The sequence below is a fragment of the Macrobrachium nipponense genome, chromosome 20, assembly GCF_015104395.2.
Source record: "Macrobrachium nipponense isolate FS-2020 chromosome 20, ASM1510439v2, whole genome shotgun sequence".
NCBI classification, from domain to species: domain Eukaryota; kingdom Metazoa; phylum Arthropoda; class Malacostraca; order Decapoda; family Palaemonidae; genus Macrobrachium; species Macrobrachium nipponense.
This window is the reverse complement of record NC_061089.1, coordinates 69,612,527-69,631,455: the sequence shown is the minus strand read 5'-3', so window position 1 is coordinate 69,631,455 and position 18,929 is coordinate 69,612,527. Positions and strand designations below refer to the sequence as shown.

General features: G+C 36.8%; 2 long non-coding RNA genes and 1 pseudogene across 2 annotated transcripts; 2 read left to right on the top strand and 1 right to left on the bottom strand.

Moving 5' to 3' along the window:
• The first annotated feature begins 7,419 nt into the window (after nucleotides 1-7,419).
• LOC135194989 (uncharacterized) lies at nucleotides 7,420-10,824 on the top strand. The gene is made up of 4 exons (XR_010310045.1): nucleotides 7,420-7,626; nucleotides 9,332-9,609; nucleotides 9,985-10,128; nucleotides 10,590-10,824. It is a non-coding gene; the product is annotated as an uncharacterized LOC135194989 (long non-coding RNA).
• Nucleotides 10,825-11,458: 634 nt separating this feature from the next.
• Nucleotides 11,459-15,520, top strand: LOC135221280 (uncharacterized; annotated as a pseudogene).
• Nucleotides 15,521-16,713: 1,193 nt separating this feature from the next.
• On the bottom strand, nucleotides 16,714-18,440 carry LOC135221273 (uncharacterized). The gene is made up of 3 exons (XR_010315897.1): nucleotides 18,360-18,440; nucleotides 17,633-17,780; nucleotides 16,714-17,291 (listed from the first exon to the last, which is right to left on the bottom strand). It is a non-coding gene; the product is annotated as an uncharacterized LOC135221273 (long non-coding RNA).
• Nucleotides 18,441-18,929: the final 489 nt, after the last annotated feature.

The window sequence follows — 18,929 nt, the reverse complement described above, 5'->3', positions numbered from 1 at the left end:
TTCTTTCTTTCTTTTCAAATTGACTGTGAAGGTTAAGTTATCAAATATCCGGTAATAACAATAATAATTACATCACAATTAACTTGAGAGTAGTTGTGAAATCTTCCAGTGTGATATGACTGTTTGCCACAAGTTCATGGCCACATTTAACATTTAATGCATGGCAGTGGTTGTTAATTACTCTAGGTCTTCCTGTGCCTAATGAATGATTGATTTTGTCATTTTTATTGGTTTACTATTTTAGTGGATTATCTTTACCAGGATAAATTTTTCATTTACAGCTACGCAGCCATCGGTAATTTGACGAGTACTTTGTAATGCATAAACTGGACAATACCGTTGATCATAAACAAGATATGTTCCTATATCCAAGCTCTGCGTCAAGAGATGACTAAAGAATGTTTGATAAGTCTTGTATTTGTGTTTTCAGCTCTTTTATCATTTAACTTGTCTTTCCAATAGTATAACTCTTGCTTGACACACTCAACTTTTCATTTTCATATATGAAGGAACTTGAGTATTCGAATCATAATGAGATAAGGAGATGAACAGCATTTCTAGTTGGTACAGGATAAAAAGGTGTATGAGCAACCGCTTGCTATGCAGAGTTCAACTTCGAGGTATCTATCCTCTATTATGGCTTCTTGGTATTTATTGCAGAGATACGCATGTCTCTCTTTTTCCCTCTTGACAGGTCTTCATGGAAAAGGCCCAGTTATGCATTGATCCATCAGTGCCCTTAATTCATTCAGACTGTGCAAATTGACTGAACTGGAATGTATTTTACTAGACTGTTATTGACATGAAAGCATATTCTGTAAAAAGAAAAATCATCATCCAACTGGTCAACAAAATTGCAGTGACCAGGATCTTTTTTTGTTCATAACTGAAGTTGAATGCAACTTTTCAAGAGATATTTCATGTTGAAAAGTTTTCTAAGCCACTGTCAAACATGAGCTTTGAAGGATGCAGCTTTTTGTGGATCACATAGAGGATAAAACTGTACCATGAGTTACTGTACTACATGGTATTTTAGGTCATCAAGTTTGAAAAATGTGCAGGCTATTTAATACATGGTGACAACAATCATTGTTATTGCTTTATGTCAAGGCCTTTGGTCATTCTAGATGCTACATAATCACCTGGGCCACATGCTATTAAAACATGAAATAATGAAAAGTTGTCAAAAGGTTTAATTATCCCCTTATCTTTTGTTCTCACGTTTCGTGCTTCTTTGTCATTCTCAAAACCGTTTTTTTTTTTTTTTTTTTTTTTTTTTTTTTTTTTTTTTTTTTTTCTTAAGTACACTTCTTATGCTGTTTTTCCTTTACTGTGACCTAAGGTTTTTGTGCTTCCTTTACAAGTTTGGTTGTGAATAGTGTACTATGACTTTCAGGAAGGATTCTGGCCCAAAGACAGATTCTTCCTTTGTGTGTGTGTGTGTGTGTGTGTCTTGAGGGGTTAGGGTTATCATAATGTCTTGGTGGGGTTATCAGAATGTCTTTTAATTTTACTATAGTAAAAATATCTGACTCTTACATTTTTCGTCTAATCAAATTGGCCATGTTTTTATTTTATCTCTATGGTACTCCTTTCAAGATTTATCTATACATGACTTTTCTTTTAAATTGGCTAGACTATCATTCATATATTTAAATACCTAAAATACAGGATCAAAAGGACTATTTCAACTTAGCAATCCTTATGTAACTTTTTCATTTTTACCCTGTGAGTGTGGATTAAGACAAGGAAATTTCTTAAAATAACCCCAAACAAGCCCTGACGTGGCCTAACCTAAATCTTTGAACAAAATTATTGTTATTGGTATTCTTAAGTTAATATTACACCAAACGTTTAACATAAGATTGGCATGGCAAATGCTCAAACTTCTAGGACCTGAGAGGTCATTGCCCGTGTGGGGGTAGTGGTGTCAGTGGACCTCATGCAATGCACTATAGGCATTACTTAAGATTCTTTGTAGCATGCCTTCGGCCCCTAGCTGCAACCACTTTCATTCCTTTTACTGTACCTCCTTTCATATTTCTTCATCTTACTTTTCACCCTCTACTAATACAGTCAATTTCCATATCAGCCTTTGGCCTAAATTCTATATTCAACTCGACTAGCAAGTGCTAGGGTAAGAACCCTGACCAACATCTCGTAATAAAATAGTACATTAGTGAATTCTAAATCTCGGGAGAAGACTACTATGAGATTCAGGGTCTCTGTAACACGGTTTTTTGGACTTTGCTCCTTGTCAAAGCATCGGATGTAGCTGAAAGTTGACATATGTATATTTTGCAACCACACACAAATTTTGTCAGCATTATCAATAACCTAAACCCTATAGTTTTAATTTTTATAGAGTAAAAATGATTTAGGCGACGCCATGGCCAGTGATTACGAGCCAAGAGTCGAAAAACATTAATTACGTAAGCAACGTAAACACCTTTTGACGAAATGTTGCCCCGCCCATCCACCAAACAAACTCCATCGGCTCTGAAACCCAAAGACTTATGAATGGTGGAACGATACATAGATATGGGTGGGATATCAGTGCTAGCGTAGTAATACTACTGTAGCAGTAGTGCCGCAACAGTATAGCAGTAATATACATGAATTAAACATTTAGGTCAACTGCTGGGATCCTTGAGGATCATTTAGCACTTCTTACAACTACTCGAGAAATTAGTTTTTATAGCCAGAAGTTAAATTTTCTAATCCAACAATGCCCATGGTAGCCTTCAGTGTTATCCTGAATTATAACGAGGCGAAAGTGGGTGGAGCCTCATGAAGTCATCATTCTGACGATAATTATTGGTGAAGGTTTAAAGCCAATATACGGTACCGGTTATTTTTTTTCAGTAAATAGGTACGTAGATAGCTAATAAATAAAAATTGCTTGACATTGAAAATTACCAACTATTCCCTACATCTTGTCAATCTGATTGTGACCTATAAAGTAGACTGTAATTTCTTAGGAAACCTATTTTGGGAGTTAGACTAAAAATCGGAGTGTTTTTGTATTTATTAACATATTTTGTTGGTTTGTTCATTATGACAATTATCAGTGGAGAGGTTCCAGAGTTCATAAAGGTGCACTGCTTTGCTTGTATTTAAATTTGTATGTCATTGTTGCCAGAGGTTTAGCCTTCGTTACGTATAGCCAATCATCCATCGAGAAAGAGGGAAGAAATGCTGTCAGAAGTTACGTAACGAGTGCGTTCGAAACCTTTTCTCCGAGTAAGTTGGCCCGTCTTCAAAAAAAAGTCACTTTTACATTATAAGTAACAAATTTATTCAACCTACGTAATGCAGAATACACTCAAAATTTATGTGTAGATATAATATGTATTCTGAATAAGCGTTATATTTATGAAATGCATAGATAAAAAGTTATTGCGAAAAAACCGTGTTACAGAGGCCCTGAATCTCATAGTAGTACTTGAAAATGCAATACCTACTGAATTTTCAATAGGTATTGCATGGGACATCAAACCCAACAGTCCATGTTGGTAAGGGATTAGGAAGTACTGGACACTTAAGCAAATTAATTAATAAATACAAATTTTTTTTCTAAGATATAGTACGTGGGAGTTTCTTGCGTCACAAGGCAGTACTATAGCTTAATTGTAATCAACAGGGAGTGGATTGGAGATTATACTAGCTCATGAACACAGTGCAAAACCTGTATCAATACATAGAACACAATAATGAGCTTTAGACCTATATAAGATAACACGGAAAAAAAAAAGTCCATGATAGAACATCAAAAAACATTCTTTAAATTGTTACTAATGGAATATATATGAAATTTAAGCCACAGGCCAACCACTGGGACCTATGATGCCATAGATATCCTATCCTAAAATTCTATATCTTTAACTCAATGCGAAACACCTTTTTAAGCTCTCCCACAGACCTTTCTTAACCCCCTCCCCCACCCCCAATAACAACTATTAGGTAGTTGGTAGGCTTACTCCCCGAGTAAGCGAAAATATTAAAATATTACAATAGCTGCTGCTAAGTACAGAAGCCCCAGTTGCAAAACTATGAAGAGATCAAGGGCAAGGTTGCAACTACTACCAAAGTTCAAGTTGTAATTAGCTGACTAGACCAAAGAACTCGCAATTACGATAACCAGACCAAATCCATAATTGCAACTATTATGAATAAACCAGAGCCAAAGTTGCAACTACTTTGGCTAGACCGAAGTCGAAGTTGCAATTAGCTGATAGACCAAAGAAAACTTGCAATTATGGTAACTAGACCAAAGAAAAGTTGCAACTATACTATGGCTAGACCAAGGCCAAAGTTGAAATTATATATATATATATATATATATATATATATATATATATCATATATATACGATATATACATACATACATATATTTCCTTCGGCTACACTGACCCTGGTACGTGCACCGCCAGTTATACTTATTCAATAAACCTGTCTCCCAGTACCAATTACTGGTGCAGTCATTGCAAGGAATAGCATAGTACAAACTAGACAACGTAGTTGCAAATTATAACGAAAAAATTGCTCCTGCAAGGTGCTCGTTTTAAATATTCCTCCAAGTGCCAGTTACTGCTGCAGTCATTGCAAGGAATAGCATAGTACAACCTAGACAACGTAGTTGCAAATTATAAAGAAAAAGATAAAAGTGCTCCTGCAAGGTGGTCGTTACTTTGGGTGACGCAGAGAAACCAAACATATAACCGGTTCTCTCGGAATCACCGGTCATATAACTCCCAATGTGTACTGTTACTGTACAGAACTCATGCGCACATGTGCGCTTCATTTATTGTTTTTCTAGACCTTCAAACCAACTGGGTTAATATAATGTACATTCCAAGGAATCCACGACCTAAATCAGATGGTTTTTCCACGTACGGTATACAGATAAAGACACCGACATTACTCTGAAATAGGCCTATAAAACAAAATGCGCTAATTGAGATATTAATTTCCACGATCTACGATATATATAACAAAACAGCCTTTCACTGGCATTATATGAGTAATCTAGGATGCCGTCACTCATGTGAAATGTTGCTATTGGCATAAAAACAACCGAAACTGATGATGAAACGCCCAATATCCGCCAGTTACGAGAAATGTTGTAGACCTATAAAAACTGCAATTAACACGAACTGTTGAAATATGCCTACAGAAACAGTCACTGATGTAAAATGTCGAAATAGGTCCATAACAACCATCAGTAACGTAAACTATTGAAATAAACAACCACTACTGATGTAAAAAGCTGGAGGCTATTAACCGTCATTAATATGATATATTGTACTAGGCTTATAAATAACCATGTTTACATTCTTTTAAACAACCGTCATTGGTGTCAAGTGTTAAATTATGCCTATTAACGGTCATTAACGTGAAATACCGTAGGCCTAGGAACAACCGACATTGATGTTGGCCTAGGATCAACCGTCATTGATGTTAAGTGTTAACTTCTCTTATGCCTATTAACGGTCATTAACGTGAAATACCGCAGGCCTAGGAAAAACCGTCATTGATGTGAATTTGTTGAAACGGGCTATAACAACAGCCATTGATTTAAAATGCTGGAATATGCCTATTAATCGTTAATATTGATGAGATGTTAAAACAGGCCTGTAAATATGCGTAACTGATGTGAAATGTTAAAATAGGACTATACACAAAAGCTGTGCATCATACACAATCGATGATGATCCAAGGATATTTTTTCCTCGGTGACAGTTAAGCCTGAGGCTTCTTCAGGACACATTGGATTGCTGTTCAACCCTGCCATTACCCGGCAAGAAAAAAAATCAAATGCTACTTTTGTACGTCTAACACTGCTTTTTTGTACAATCGTTATTTTGTTCCAAGAATCTTTCTGCGTCTTTTCTTCTGCATTTTTTAGGATAAAGTTTAATTTGTTCCAAGAATCTTTCTGTGTCTTTGGAAGAAGGAAATAAAATATAAAGTTCGACTCAAATGATAAGCAGACACTGAATAAAACGGGTTTTCCCCTTGGATTAAGGTACATTAGCGAACGTAAACAATCTCTATCTCTCTCTCTCATATATATATATATATAATATATCTATATATCTATATATATATATATATATATATATATATATATATATATATATATATATATATATTATATATATATATATATATATATATATATATATATATATATATATATATATATATATAGAGAGAGAGAGAGAGAGAGAGAGAGAGAGAGAGAGAGAGAGAGAAGATGAGAGAGAGAGAGAGAGTAACATAACGATTCTTACCAACAAGCAAGAAGAAATAAATTAAATTTCAATAATGGAAGCATTCAAGTTACCAAGACGCAGGCAAGGAGGTGGCGGAAGGGTTGTGCTGTGATAGGGGGGAGTAAGAAATTTGGCAACGGTCCGGAAGTCTTAAAACCACCGATTGTTGTTAATTGCACTTACAACAGAACGATCTCGCAAGAGACTGTCGTTACCTTTTTAAGGAGTTAACAACTTAACTGCTCTATGACCTATATACATGAACTTGAATCATACAGGGTAGTACACACCCCTGATAGCCTTCCAAAATTTATAGTATCTAATTAATTTCATTATTTACGCAAGAAGTATTAGCTCTTAGTACAGCGTTTTTTCGAAAAAATATGCTAAAATCTTATCAGAAGCAATAGCTGAAGACTTTTTTTTGATTATCAGAATTTTATAGATTTCTCGTATAACAGCAGATGGTATATCAAATGGTTTTTAGTCATTAACGATGGAATGTTTTGTAAAACCTTACACACACACACACATATATATAATATATATATATATATATATATATATATATATATATATATATATATATATATACGTATATTATATCGTATATTATGAAGGAACAGTCATAATGACCGATGAATTCTATAACAAGAACAGCAGGTGTATTAGACCCATACATGATTAGGTATAACTTACAGAAAAATTAATGAGTGTATGGATTATACAAACATACATTATAAAAACTACGAGAAAAAACGTACGGAAAAATAAAATTACTTAAATTCAATACGACCATTGTAACCAGTAGACCTGTACATGATTATAACTTACAGGAAAAATAAATGTGCATGAGATGAGATACAGAAATACTATACATTATAAAAAAACTAATGATAAAAAACTAAAAACTGAGGAAAAAAATAAGAACAAAATCAAAAGACGAAATCAAATTTTTCCTGAAACGAAAGAACGTTTTGCCAAGTTCTCCCTCAAGGCGCGATGTTTCAACTAGATAAAAAATAAATAAAACAAAATAAAAAGTTACCAAGCCGGTTTTCGCGAGTTGCCAGCTTACCTTTAACCGCTGTAACCTATATATATACACCCCGGAACCACAGGAGGAGGTATTTCGCTGATTTCGCGAGAGGTAGGCGCTATAACCTGGACTCACTAGTTACGCGAGGGGGAGGAGGAAGAAGGGAAAGCGGACGACCTCTTCTCTTAACGGCGCCATGAAGACTACTGTTGTTGTTGTTGTCATTGTTCCCAATTTTCTTCTTCTTCTTCTTCTTCTTGGTACTTCTGGTTTGGCATCGGCTGCTCCTCCTGCATCGAAGGGATACAGTAAGTATATACTGGATTTTACATTTTTTCGCTATTGTTGTGTTTATATATATAAATTTTGTTGTAATGGGTGATTTCTATCATAAAAATCAACCTAAATGGTTGATTTCAACTCATTCGCCCGCGTAAAAATGATAAAACATTACCGATCTTTTTTTTATCGCTTCTTCTCAAAGTGATGCAATAACTACATGGATTTTTTTTTTATGAATATCGACAATTATCAAGACGATTTTCGGGGTAATGGGCGATTTCAATCATGAAATCAACCTTACGCCGTTAATTTAACTTTAATTCTTCCCCGTAATCATAGCTGCTTTCATGACAAATAGACCAAACAATCGTGCAGTTGTAAAAGACAGTCGTGTCCTAAAGTTGTCATTTATCATTAAAATTGGTGTCTACAGTTGGTTTTAACTATCTATTTCTTAGCTGGGCCTTTAAGGATGTGGATGCGATCAACAAGAGTCGATTAACTTTTTTTTCTTTAAGTTAGGGTCGATTAACTAGCTCAGTGTGTTGGCTCCGAGTCTAAATTGTATTTAGACGAGTTCTTGCTTGTAGTGTAATTTGAAAATGGGTGTGCTATTTGACGCTTGCTTATTACTATTAAATGTAAATATACGCATCTAAGTGTTTATCTTGTTTATTGTAAACACTTATGAATTTAAATGTTAATTCAGTTTTAGATATAAAAAATATGTATTACTTAAGTTTTAACATTTCCTAGACTTTTTGTAATGCCTATAGGCCTATAGTTTTTGTGTTCAGATCAACCAGTCCTCTCACTTTCATTAGTATTTTTTTAGTCTCTCTCTCTCCCTCCTTGTAATACCGGTCAAAGCTCCAACTTCGGTCTAGAAACACGTCGAATAGATACCCAAAACATTACCATCATTAATTCTCTTGTCTTGAATTGGCATGACGCCACCGTATCGACCCGATCTGAAAGTGAACGTCATGTGGTTGATTTAGGTCTTCCTACATTTCACCATGATTGTGAAACTGACAGGAGAGAGAGAGAGAGTCCTGTGGTCCAGGATGTGGACCCTAGGGAAATTTCGGTGGTATTGAGTACATATTCCGAGCTGGACCGAACCGGATGAGGAAAATTGTGAAAGTCAGGGAAAGGGATGTTTGAACTGCCGGGAAAATTTGTATGTTTGTTTCTAGGAAAGTTTGCTTGTGAGTTTCACTGTAGTATGATGAAGGCTGGAGAGGAGATATTGTTATGGTTTGAGACAAGAGGGATATTGGATGAAAAGGGTAAACCTATTACCTATCTTCTTTCTTTCATGACCCATTATGAATTCATGGACATTATCAAACGTAATCATATACATAATACTTGCCATTGTGGTCAGGCATAGTATACTATCAAACAGTAACTTGCTATTGTGGTTAGGCCTAGTACTATCAAACATCCATATATATATATTGCTATATTTTTTTTTTTATTAGTAAGGCCAAGTATGCCACGGTGGTCATATTCTTGAAAAAAAAAATAACAGAAAGATGGTGAAAACGTCCTCATCTCCTGAGGGCATCGCATAACGGCATAGGAAACAAAAAGTAAAAGTGACTATGAACATTTGTTTTAACATGTCTTCTGCTTATTCGCCCAATATGATACTAATGTAGTCTCTCTCTCTCTCTCTCTCTCTCTCTCTCTCTCTCTCTCTCTCTCTCTCTCTCTCTCTCTCAGCTAAATATTGCAGCGACCTGTCTCCCAGCGAGTGTCGGTTCAGAGGTCAGAGATGCTTCAAGGTCTTGAAGCCTTTGATGAGCTCCCTAACGGAGCGCGATTTCATCCAAGATTGTGCTGACAAGTTCAACATTACCGGAAATAAGCTTGAGCAATTCAGGACAGCTCTAGCCATCAGCTTCAGAGACGGCGGCGGCTACATCATAGACGAGATGTCTAAAGAAGACCTCGCTCTCTTCTTGCCGTTTCAGAATTGTACTTACACAATGGATGGGCTTGTGAGTATATTATGCTTAAGTTGATAGGTCTATGTGCACAGACACACACACACAGTATTTAGATCTATAAAACTTTATTTTTTAAAGATAACTCTGGTCCAATACTTGTGTACAGGCCTCTATATACACAGACATACACAGTAGGCCTCTATATACACAGACATACACAGCAGGCCTCTATATACACGGACATACATACACAGTATATACACATAAGTATTCAACACAAATAGACGTATACTACTTTTTATGGCGGGAGTTTTGTGCGCTCGTACTAAAATAACTTCACTTCCACGTGACATAAGATTAAAATCATGTGAAAACTTTATGGGATAATGTCATCATTGAAATGTTTTTTGTTTGTTTGTTTTTCAGCTCACAGAGACCGGTATAAACTTCAAGAGAATGAGAGGCATCTTCAGCCACAACATTCTCCAAATCATGGCCGATGCATCGCCCGAGTTTCGAACAGTCATGGTGGAAGCATTGAATTCTTGCCCGGATTCTTCCCTAGAAGAGGTAATATTAGAATTAATCATTTCCTTCATTTCTTTTTATAATATTTATCTTTCCTCTTGGCCAGTTTCCATAGACATATAGGCGTAACTGCTAATCATTCCCTCTAAACTATACCTAGGCCTAGGTTTGGATATTGGCTGACTCAGAACCATATAGTTAGAATTCATTTTGGGAGGAAGTTATTTTCAAAATATAGTAAATTAGATAGACCTAGGCCTAGGATCGAATCCTGCTGGTACAGAGGTACTTATCATATATAATTCCCTTCAGGAATGAGTTATTCCCAAGGTATATTAGTGAATTCGACACCCCTATACTATAGGCCTATAGATCCAAATCTTGGCTATTCAAGATGGCAGTGTTCAGAGCCACTTGTCAGTGATAATTTCATGTGGTTTTTAAGTTATTCCTAACGTATATTACTCTCTATATTCAACTATATTAATTATTATTTCCCACAGAATCTCCCAGACTGCCTCTTACCGCCCTGCATGGCATTCTCCATCAATGAAAAGAACAACACTTTAACAACAGTGGGAAACCAAACATCGACTTCATGATCTTTGAAGCTCAGTGATAAACATAGTTTCTAATTTTCACTTTTTTTGTTATAATCATGTTATTTACTTCATGTTTTATTGTGTAGCGTGTGTCAATGTTGTTACCGTTTAATTAAAGTATGGTTATTCCATCTTATTGTGTCTTTTTTTTTTCCAAAGTGCTCCGAGTGTGCTTGTAACTCAAAGCATTTATTTATTAACTTTGATATAACAAACAGGAGGAAATTACATTAAATGCGTAAAAACGCAGCATGCTCCCGTCCTATATAATTTTGTATAGTTACCCCCCCCCCTCTCTCTCTCTCTCTCTCTCTCTCTCTCTCTCTCTCTCTCTCTCTCTCTCTCTCTCTCTCTCTCTCATAACTTTAGACCCATCATTACTATACAGCTCTGGCGACCCTGGCAAGGAGGCGCCCTATATATTATCATGTAACATATCCTACAGGCATGGGAGAACTGTACCTAGCGTATAGGGAAGATCCTGTAGAAGTGAATCTCTCTCTCTTCTCTCTCTCTCTCTCTCTCTCTCTCTCTCTCTTCTCTCTCTCTCTCTCTTTCTTTGAACGTAGACCTATACAGGTAAAAATTACTGTGATTCCTTACTAACATCCAACGTTTCTCGTGTAAGTCATAGCTATCTTAGCATCTACAATGGAACTCTTAATGGAAAGGAATGTCAGAACTGGCTGTCTCGAAATATCCCCGAAGGTCAGAGGTACATTTAATTGGTGGGGCGGTGGTGTTGGGGGGGGGGGGGGGGGGGATGTTGATTGATAGTAGAGTCCCCTTAAGACTAGATATACGACGCTCCGAGAAGTTTTGGAACTGACTACAAATCATGGCTCCCAATTTCCAAATTTGATAGTCTCATCGTCTTTTAAATAGCATTTTAAAACATTTAGCAACTATATAAGACGTAATTCATCTTTTAAATCGTGTTTTTTTATGTCTAACGCGAACTTTGAGGAGATATTAATGAGTTTTTCCTCAAAATATTCTTCCCGTTTTCCTCCGCAGCCGATCTGCGCTAGTCTGTGACAGCCGTGCCCATCAGAAGTTACGTGTCTTTAAATAATTGACATAAATAAGAGATCGTGTAAAAATATGGAAGGTTCATCTCTCTAAACTTTAGAATGGAAGACTTTTCGTTGTTTAGTTGACTGGCATGACATTAAATCGGTTAACAAGTGTGAGAATGCTTTCCAAAAAAAAGGATAGATAGTCAACGAAAAACTCAAGTGTCTTCCAGTCACCAAGTGTTCGAGAAAGATGTAATGATTCTCGTGTTTAAAAATTTTAAATGAACTTCGATACCATATTTTCAAAATCAGTTATGATTATAACAAACGTATAAACAGAATGTTGGAATGACACGTAGCTACATTCTTTAGACGTAAGTGATCAAACATTCTTTTTTTTACGAGAAAGGTTTTTATATTGAATGAATTACTACTACAAATGCATTTTCTCGTAAGGTTACCGACATCACATAAGTTTTTCTTGGGCCTATCTCCCTTTATAATCATGATACTGTACGTAGGCCAATTCTGGCCTCACGAGAGACACTTCATAGGGAACATTACGGAATTGGATACCAACGACTCAAGAATATGCCAAAATGACTCCAAAATATGCCCGAGTGACTCGAGAACTGACTCAAAAATAGACTCAAGACTCTGTCGAGACGTCTTCGAACTTGGGAGTCACGGCGTCGGCGGGAACTCCTCTGAAATGGTGGCGCTGACGGTGGGAGCCGTTTCCGACGCTAAGGAGGACAGGACCTTCCTGAGGCAACTTTACTACGAAGTCCTCGGCTACGAGAATCCTTCCATGGTTATCAAAGGGGTTGAGGATGGGAGAGAGGGCGGGGCTAATTTCACTATAAAAGAGGTAAACACTAGACAGTATTTTGTTTGTTAAACACTAAGTCGTAAATGGTATATATACATACATACGAGCTTACTAACATCCATTCGCGTTTAAGTATATATATATATATATATATATATATATATATATATATATATATATATATATATATTACTTCGATAATAATGTGAAACATACATACATACGAGCTTACTAACACCCATAAGTGGTTATATATAGATTACTTTAATAATGTGAAAAATACATCCATACATATACATAAATACGAGCTTACTAACATCCATAAGAGTGTTTATGTATAGATTACTTCAATAATAATGTGAAACATACATACATACATACACCTACATACGAGCTTACTGACATTCATAAGTGCGTTTATATATAGATTACTTCAATAATAATGTGAATAACAGATATATAACTTTCATATATTCAACAACAATGTTAACAGCAGCTATATATAGCATTCAATCTTCAGTAGCAATAAAAACAGATCTTCGATAAGTGTTAAAAAGAGCTACAAAACATATAGACCTTGTAACATTCAACCTACTCTATAACATTCCAAGAAACATTACACAAAAGAGGAAACAGATGCCTTTGTTTAGAACAAATATTGTTATGATAGGTGGCTATTACAAAGAAAGAATAGAAAAGATTTTCACAGAGTACATTAATTACTGTTTTTGAGTAGCCACTAGCCAGTATTAATTTTGTAAGTAATACTACAATTATTACCTAGTGTTTTAAAAAAATATTTTGAAGTCTAGTTGATGATAATTTTAAAAAATCCATGGTAATTTGTAAATAGTGTAGGTATATATTTTTATAATATTTTGTAACATCTTACTTATAAAAAAAAAAATAAAAACATTCCCATCAACCTCTCAACGAAGAAATGGAGACTTTCCCAAGTAAGAGGTCAGCTACCCCACCTGCCCTGTCGTCTTCGGGAGTACGTCGCCGATGACGTCACGAGGTGCGTCAGGAGCCGCAGTCGAAACCAGATCCACATCCTGTACGTTGGGGATTCTCGTATCCGCCAGCACGTCGAGGTCATGATTGACCTCCTGCGGGATCTCCAGCTGAGGATTACTACTTATAAGGTCAGTCAGTCCCTACAGACAAAGTTTTTTTTTTAAGTGGTATGTATATTTTATGAGTTTATAGGTCTAATGCGAGTCTTTATCCAAGGCATTGTTGTCACCTAGATAACTTTAGTTTTTAAGTATTTGTAAAAATGAAGCATTTTCGTTACCTGTAGAACAGTTTAAAAATTAAAACTAGCTAAAAACAATATTTTTCATTAGGTAAAAACAAGTATTTACAAAGTAGATACGTTTCATGACCGAAGGGATTGTAGTCATTTATATAACCTTTACGTAACACTGACCAGGTAATATGTTTAGTCTTTTAAGTTTTCTGTAAAAATGTACCATTTACAGTACCTAGAGAAAGGTTTATGAAGGAAAAAAACTGGTTAAAACACTTTTTTTTAGATGAAAAAAGTATTTATGAGGTATGCCTAAGATTTAATAGGTCTAATGCAACAGTCTCTACCCGAGTGATTGTTACCACTTAGTTAAGCTTGTCTTTAGTCAATATTGATCAGGTAATGTTCAGTTTATAAGTTTTCTGTAAAAATGAAACATCTGCATTACCTGGACAATAGTTTCAAAGTTAAAACTTGCCAGAGGCGCTACTTTTCATGATGTAGGATTAAGTATTTGTAGAGTAATAACGTTCTTGCCATTTGCGCTTAAATGAACAGTTTTGCAGCCTTCCATCTCCAAAAAAATGAGATGTAAAAATAGTACTGTAATAGCATTTTGACGACCAGGTCGCAAATAGGGTTTGCTTCGTAAGACCAATAAGAATAACCTCTTGCCCTAGCAACTGTCCCACCAAAACAACCATTTACCGTCTTGCAACCTCACAGGGAGAAGTCCTAAGCGTGGAGGAGTTCCTAGGCGAGAAAGGAATGAAGTTCTGGAGCAAATACAAACATCACTTCAGAGTGGAAAGTCTGAAAGTACCAGGTCTCCTCGTCGAGTTCAAATGGGCGGCTTTCCTCGACTGGGGAGACGCCCCTAGGAAGGTCAGCGACCACTTCTCCTTCTGGATGAAACGCATGTATGGGGAACTGGATTTAACTTCTTGGCCAGACAGGGAGAAAGAAACCACGCCTATGGAACACCAGAAGACGAGAGTCGGCGCTTTCGAAATACTAAGTCGCCTGAACGCTTCACCGAAGGAAGACTTACCGGATATCGTTCTCCTGAACACGGGGGCATGGCTCTTGACGGAGTACTACCAGACGGCGCCGCTGGATGCCATAGACCTGAGCAGCGTGGTCGTCATGGACAATTTGCGGCAGCTTCTCAGCGAGCTCGCAGACCGAACCACCGTGGTCTGGCTAGCCCCAGACCCGTTCAAGGAGCACATCTCCCACATACTCGACGACACTGGGAAATATTCCTACGACACTAACGCCATCCTCGAGTGGCAGCTGAATGCCCAAGCTTTTTGAAGCCCCCTGGCGTCCTCTTCTGGGATACCTTCCTGCCGATATCCTACGCTTCTAGGGAAGACTGCATGTTCTTCAGCAGTGAGAATGTGGACTTCGAAAACCTGCCGAAATACAGTGGGTTCCGCCCCCTTCTGGCGTGGAATTGTCAAGAGAGGGCCCATGTGGGCTTCGAGGCTCTTGGCGTCGCAGTGCAGATGGTTTTAAATCACCTATGTAATCCTCACCTGGGCGAAGGGTATTGTTGTTCTGAAATGCATAAGTGACTGACCTGTGCCAGAAGATATGCTATCAATAAAGATGGTCTAACCTATCTGGTATGAAATTGTTGGTAGCAATACAAATTTGCATTATCAATTCTAACAAATTAGATTACTTTGCGCAGACAAGAACAACTTAGGCCCCGTCCACACGGCCGAGCTTTGCTCGACGAACTTTGTTCGATGTGACGTCAGAAGCGGAGACACCGCGGCAAAGTTCTGACTTTTCTTGCTGTTTCTCCGCTTCTGACGTCACATCGGACAAAGTTCGTCGACCAAAGCTCGACCGTGTGGACGGGGCCTAGACATTTTTCATTATGAATTATAGATTTTTCATTACGAATTATAGATTAATGTGTAAGTATGCAGCCGTTTGTACCATTTTGGCAATGTACGTAAATAGTACCCCAAAGAAAATCTTATTTTCCTTATAAATTAAAAGCATTTTTTACCATTTTTTTTCCTTTATGAGTGAATCAAGCTTGTAATGACTCTTCAAACTTTTTAATGAAGATTGTGATCCAGTTAGGCCCCGTCCACACGGTCGATCTTTGGTCGACGAACTGTCCGATGTGACGTCAGAAGCGGAGAAACAGCGAGAAAAGTCAGAACTTTGCCGCGGTTTCTCCGCTTCTGACGTCACATCAAACAAAGTTCTCAAGCAAAGCTCGGCCGTGTGGACGGGGCCTTACAAACTTATGATTAAAGATTGTAATCACTCTACAAAGAAATTCTTGTTCGTCTTAGTAAACAATATCTTACACAAATCACACTTCGTACTAGGGGAACGTATATGACGTCACATCTCGTTCAAAAGACAGTCAGTAGTAGATAGTATAGAGTTCTTCCTTTGCTTTTTTCCACAGGTTTTAATTCCCAATTCATTTAAATAGTTTATTTAATTGAATATAGAATTTAGGCCAAAAGCCAGGCACTGGGACCTATGAGGCCATTCTGAGACGAAACATTGACAGTCAAAGAGGTTTGAAGGGTGTAACAGGAGAAAGACCTATGAACCGATTGTTAGGAGAGGGTGGGAAGGAAGAAAATATGAAAGTAGGTACAGTAAAAGTTACTCAAGGGCAGCTACAGGGCCGAACCATATAACTCTGGTTAAGTTCTGGTTGCTACTGAAGTTTAAACCAACTTCCACTGTGACCTTTTCTTTACATTATATAACATTATTACAAAGCAACCTGGCTGCTCTCATATTTCATTTCATCTCTTTTAGTTTTGAAGTAAACTTTACTGAAGCATAAAACCAATGAGATGTCTTTTTAAAACAAAAAGATCAGGTTTATTAAAAAAAAAAAAATTAACTTTTCAGTTAGAAAAACTTACAAAAGATTTTATAAAAATTTTATTCCGACTGTGATGTAAATATAAAGACAGCTGTTTAAAACAAATTAAGCAATTCAGTTAAAACAGTAAAAACGATAAATCATATTTACACTTAAATTACTATCTAAAAATGTTTATAAGCTATATTACAATGAAATTTTAATCTTAAATGAAATAGGTTACAGGGCTCATACCTTTCATAAAGGTCTAGGTAGATATTCTTGCTACATCTAGGCCTAGTTCACAATCTAGGACCCTAGGCCTAGTTCACAACCTAGGCCTAAGTTGTTGGTCTAGCTAAATCTAGGCCTAGTTATACATGGGCCTAGGTAGTACACCCCTTTTTTAGTCCTTTATCTTTTGAGTACACACCTTCTTTTAAAATTTACTTTTTATCTTTCATCTGCCGATACTAAATGTTGCACACCGGTCATGAATCTTTCGATGCAAACGGCATCATCTATGAACTCGACTGTGGCGTTGAAGCCCCTCTGCTGCTGGTACTTCCCGTGGAAGGACAGGAAGATGCTCCCGTTCCGAGACTTGAATTCCTGCCCCTTTGCGATCTCACAGCCACAGTACCTGATGTACGGCAAGAAAATAATGTTTTAAGTGTGTGAAAATAAGAAAATTTAACAAGTTAGACTTTGTGGAAGTTCTGAAACTTATTTTAATCAAGTTAGGAGACACTTTAAAGACAGATTCTGAACAATTTTAGTTACTCTAGTGTATCAACCTTAGACAATTTAAGCAAAGATACCATTGGTAATTCCCTAGAGCCATGGCTAACGTTACCCAAACCTCGTAACAGACTTAATTCACCCTTCAAAACACCAACCAACAAAGTTAGATCATTCCAAATATTTTAATTCAAGAAAAACATCCCTTTAGACCCCATTAGAATATTCAAAACAAGCCCTTACTCTCTTCCAGGCATGATAGGGTCATCGTCTCTGATTTCCATAGTGTCGAAATAGCAGGAACCTTCGCTACGGTACATCAAGTTAAATGTGTGGAAAGTCACCTTCACTTGTTGGCAGAGGCTGGCTTGAATCCACCACAAACACCAGGCTAAAAAAAATTATGTTTTTTAAAAGTTAATTAGTAAAGCATATGGTGAGAAAGGGTACACCGCTATAACTATGTGGCTTAAAGGGAGTAAATTGGAGATAATTTAGTGCTCTCAAGAGAGTCTACCAATCGTCCTGTCAAAGTTCATACCAGAAATTGCAGAATTTGTTTAATTATGGAAACGCGTTTAATTTATGCAGAAATTACAGAAATATAAGATATAGAAACACGTGTTAATCTACGCAAAAGGTATAGACAATTTTTTTAGTCTTAGAATACTTATGAACTTAAATAAACGCATCCACATGTTGCAACACATACGCAGGTAAACACTGAATAAACCCGCACACAAATTTCGTGACCACAGACAGTATAGCACTATACAAGAGATTCATAACCAACAAACAAGGTTTGGAATTTCATAATTACATTTTAATCATATCACATATTTTCTATTATCTAGGAATGTCATCAACTTCTCTTAAGGACTGATTCATGGAAAAACTTTTACCAAATCCAAACGGGTTTAAGTGAATGTAGTCTATATAAATGTCAACACAACACCTACAGATTACTTACTGTCTGAAGGGAAGGGCTTAGGGAAATTAGGGGTCGAAATATTACACGCCTCTGTTATGTCCCCCACAAAGTAGTTCAGCTGCCATGGAGAGAAAAATGTTGAATAAATTCGTTAAATCTAACTTTAAACTGCTTAAAAGGACGTTATATATTGCAAGATAGCGTGAGAACCTTACTTTGAACAAATACTGCCTTGTGCTTCAACGCAATATCATAATTCTTCAAATATCTTCGCCTCAATCTTCTAGGCTAACCAGATTCCTTCCAGGTATATGGAACTCCTTTACGAAGCAATTTTGGTTATATATACAACAAGTTTGATGACGTAACCTAGGCTTAGGCCTAATGTTAAGATTAAACCGACACATTCCAGTTATAAGTAACTCCTTTACAAAACAATTTCGGTTATTTACAATGTTTGGAAAGTTTAACCCAAGCTTAGACCTAGGGTTGTGAGCCCACGATAGTGCCACAAAACTTACGATAGTAGCTCCTCCTATCACGTGTTGGCATCGATCTCCGCTAGTTCCAGGTGGGCACCTACAGACGCAGCTCTCGTCCAAATAGCCT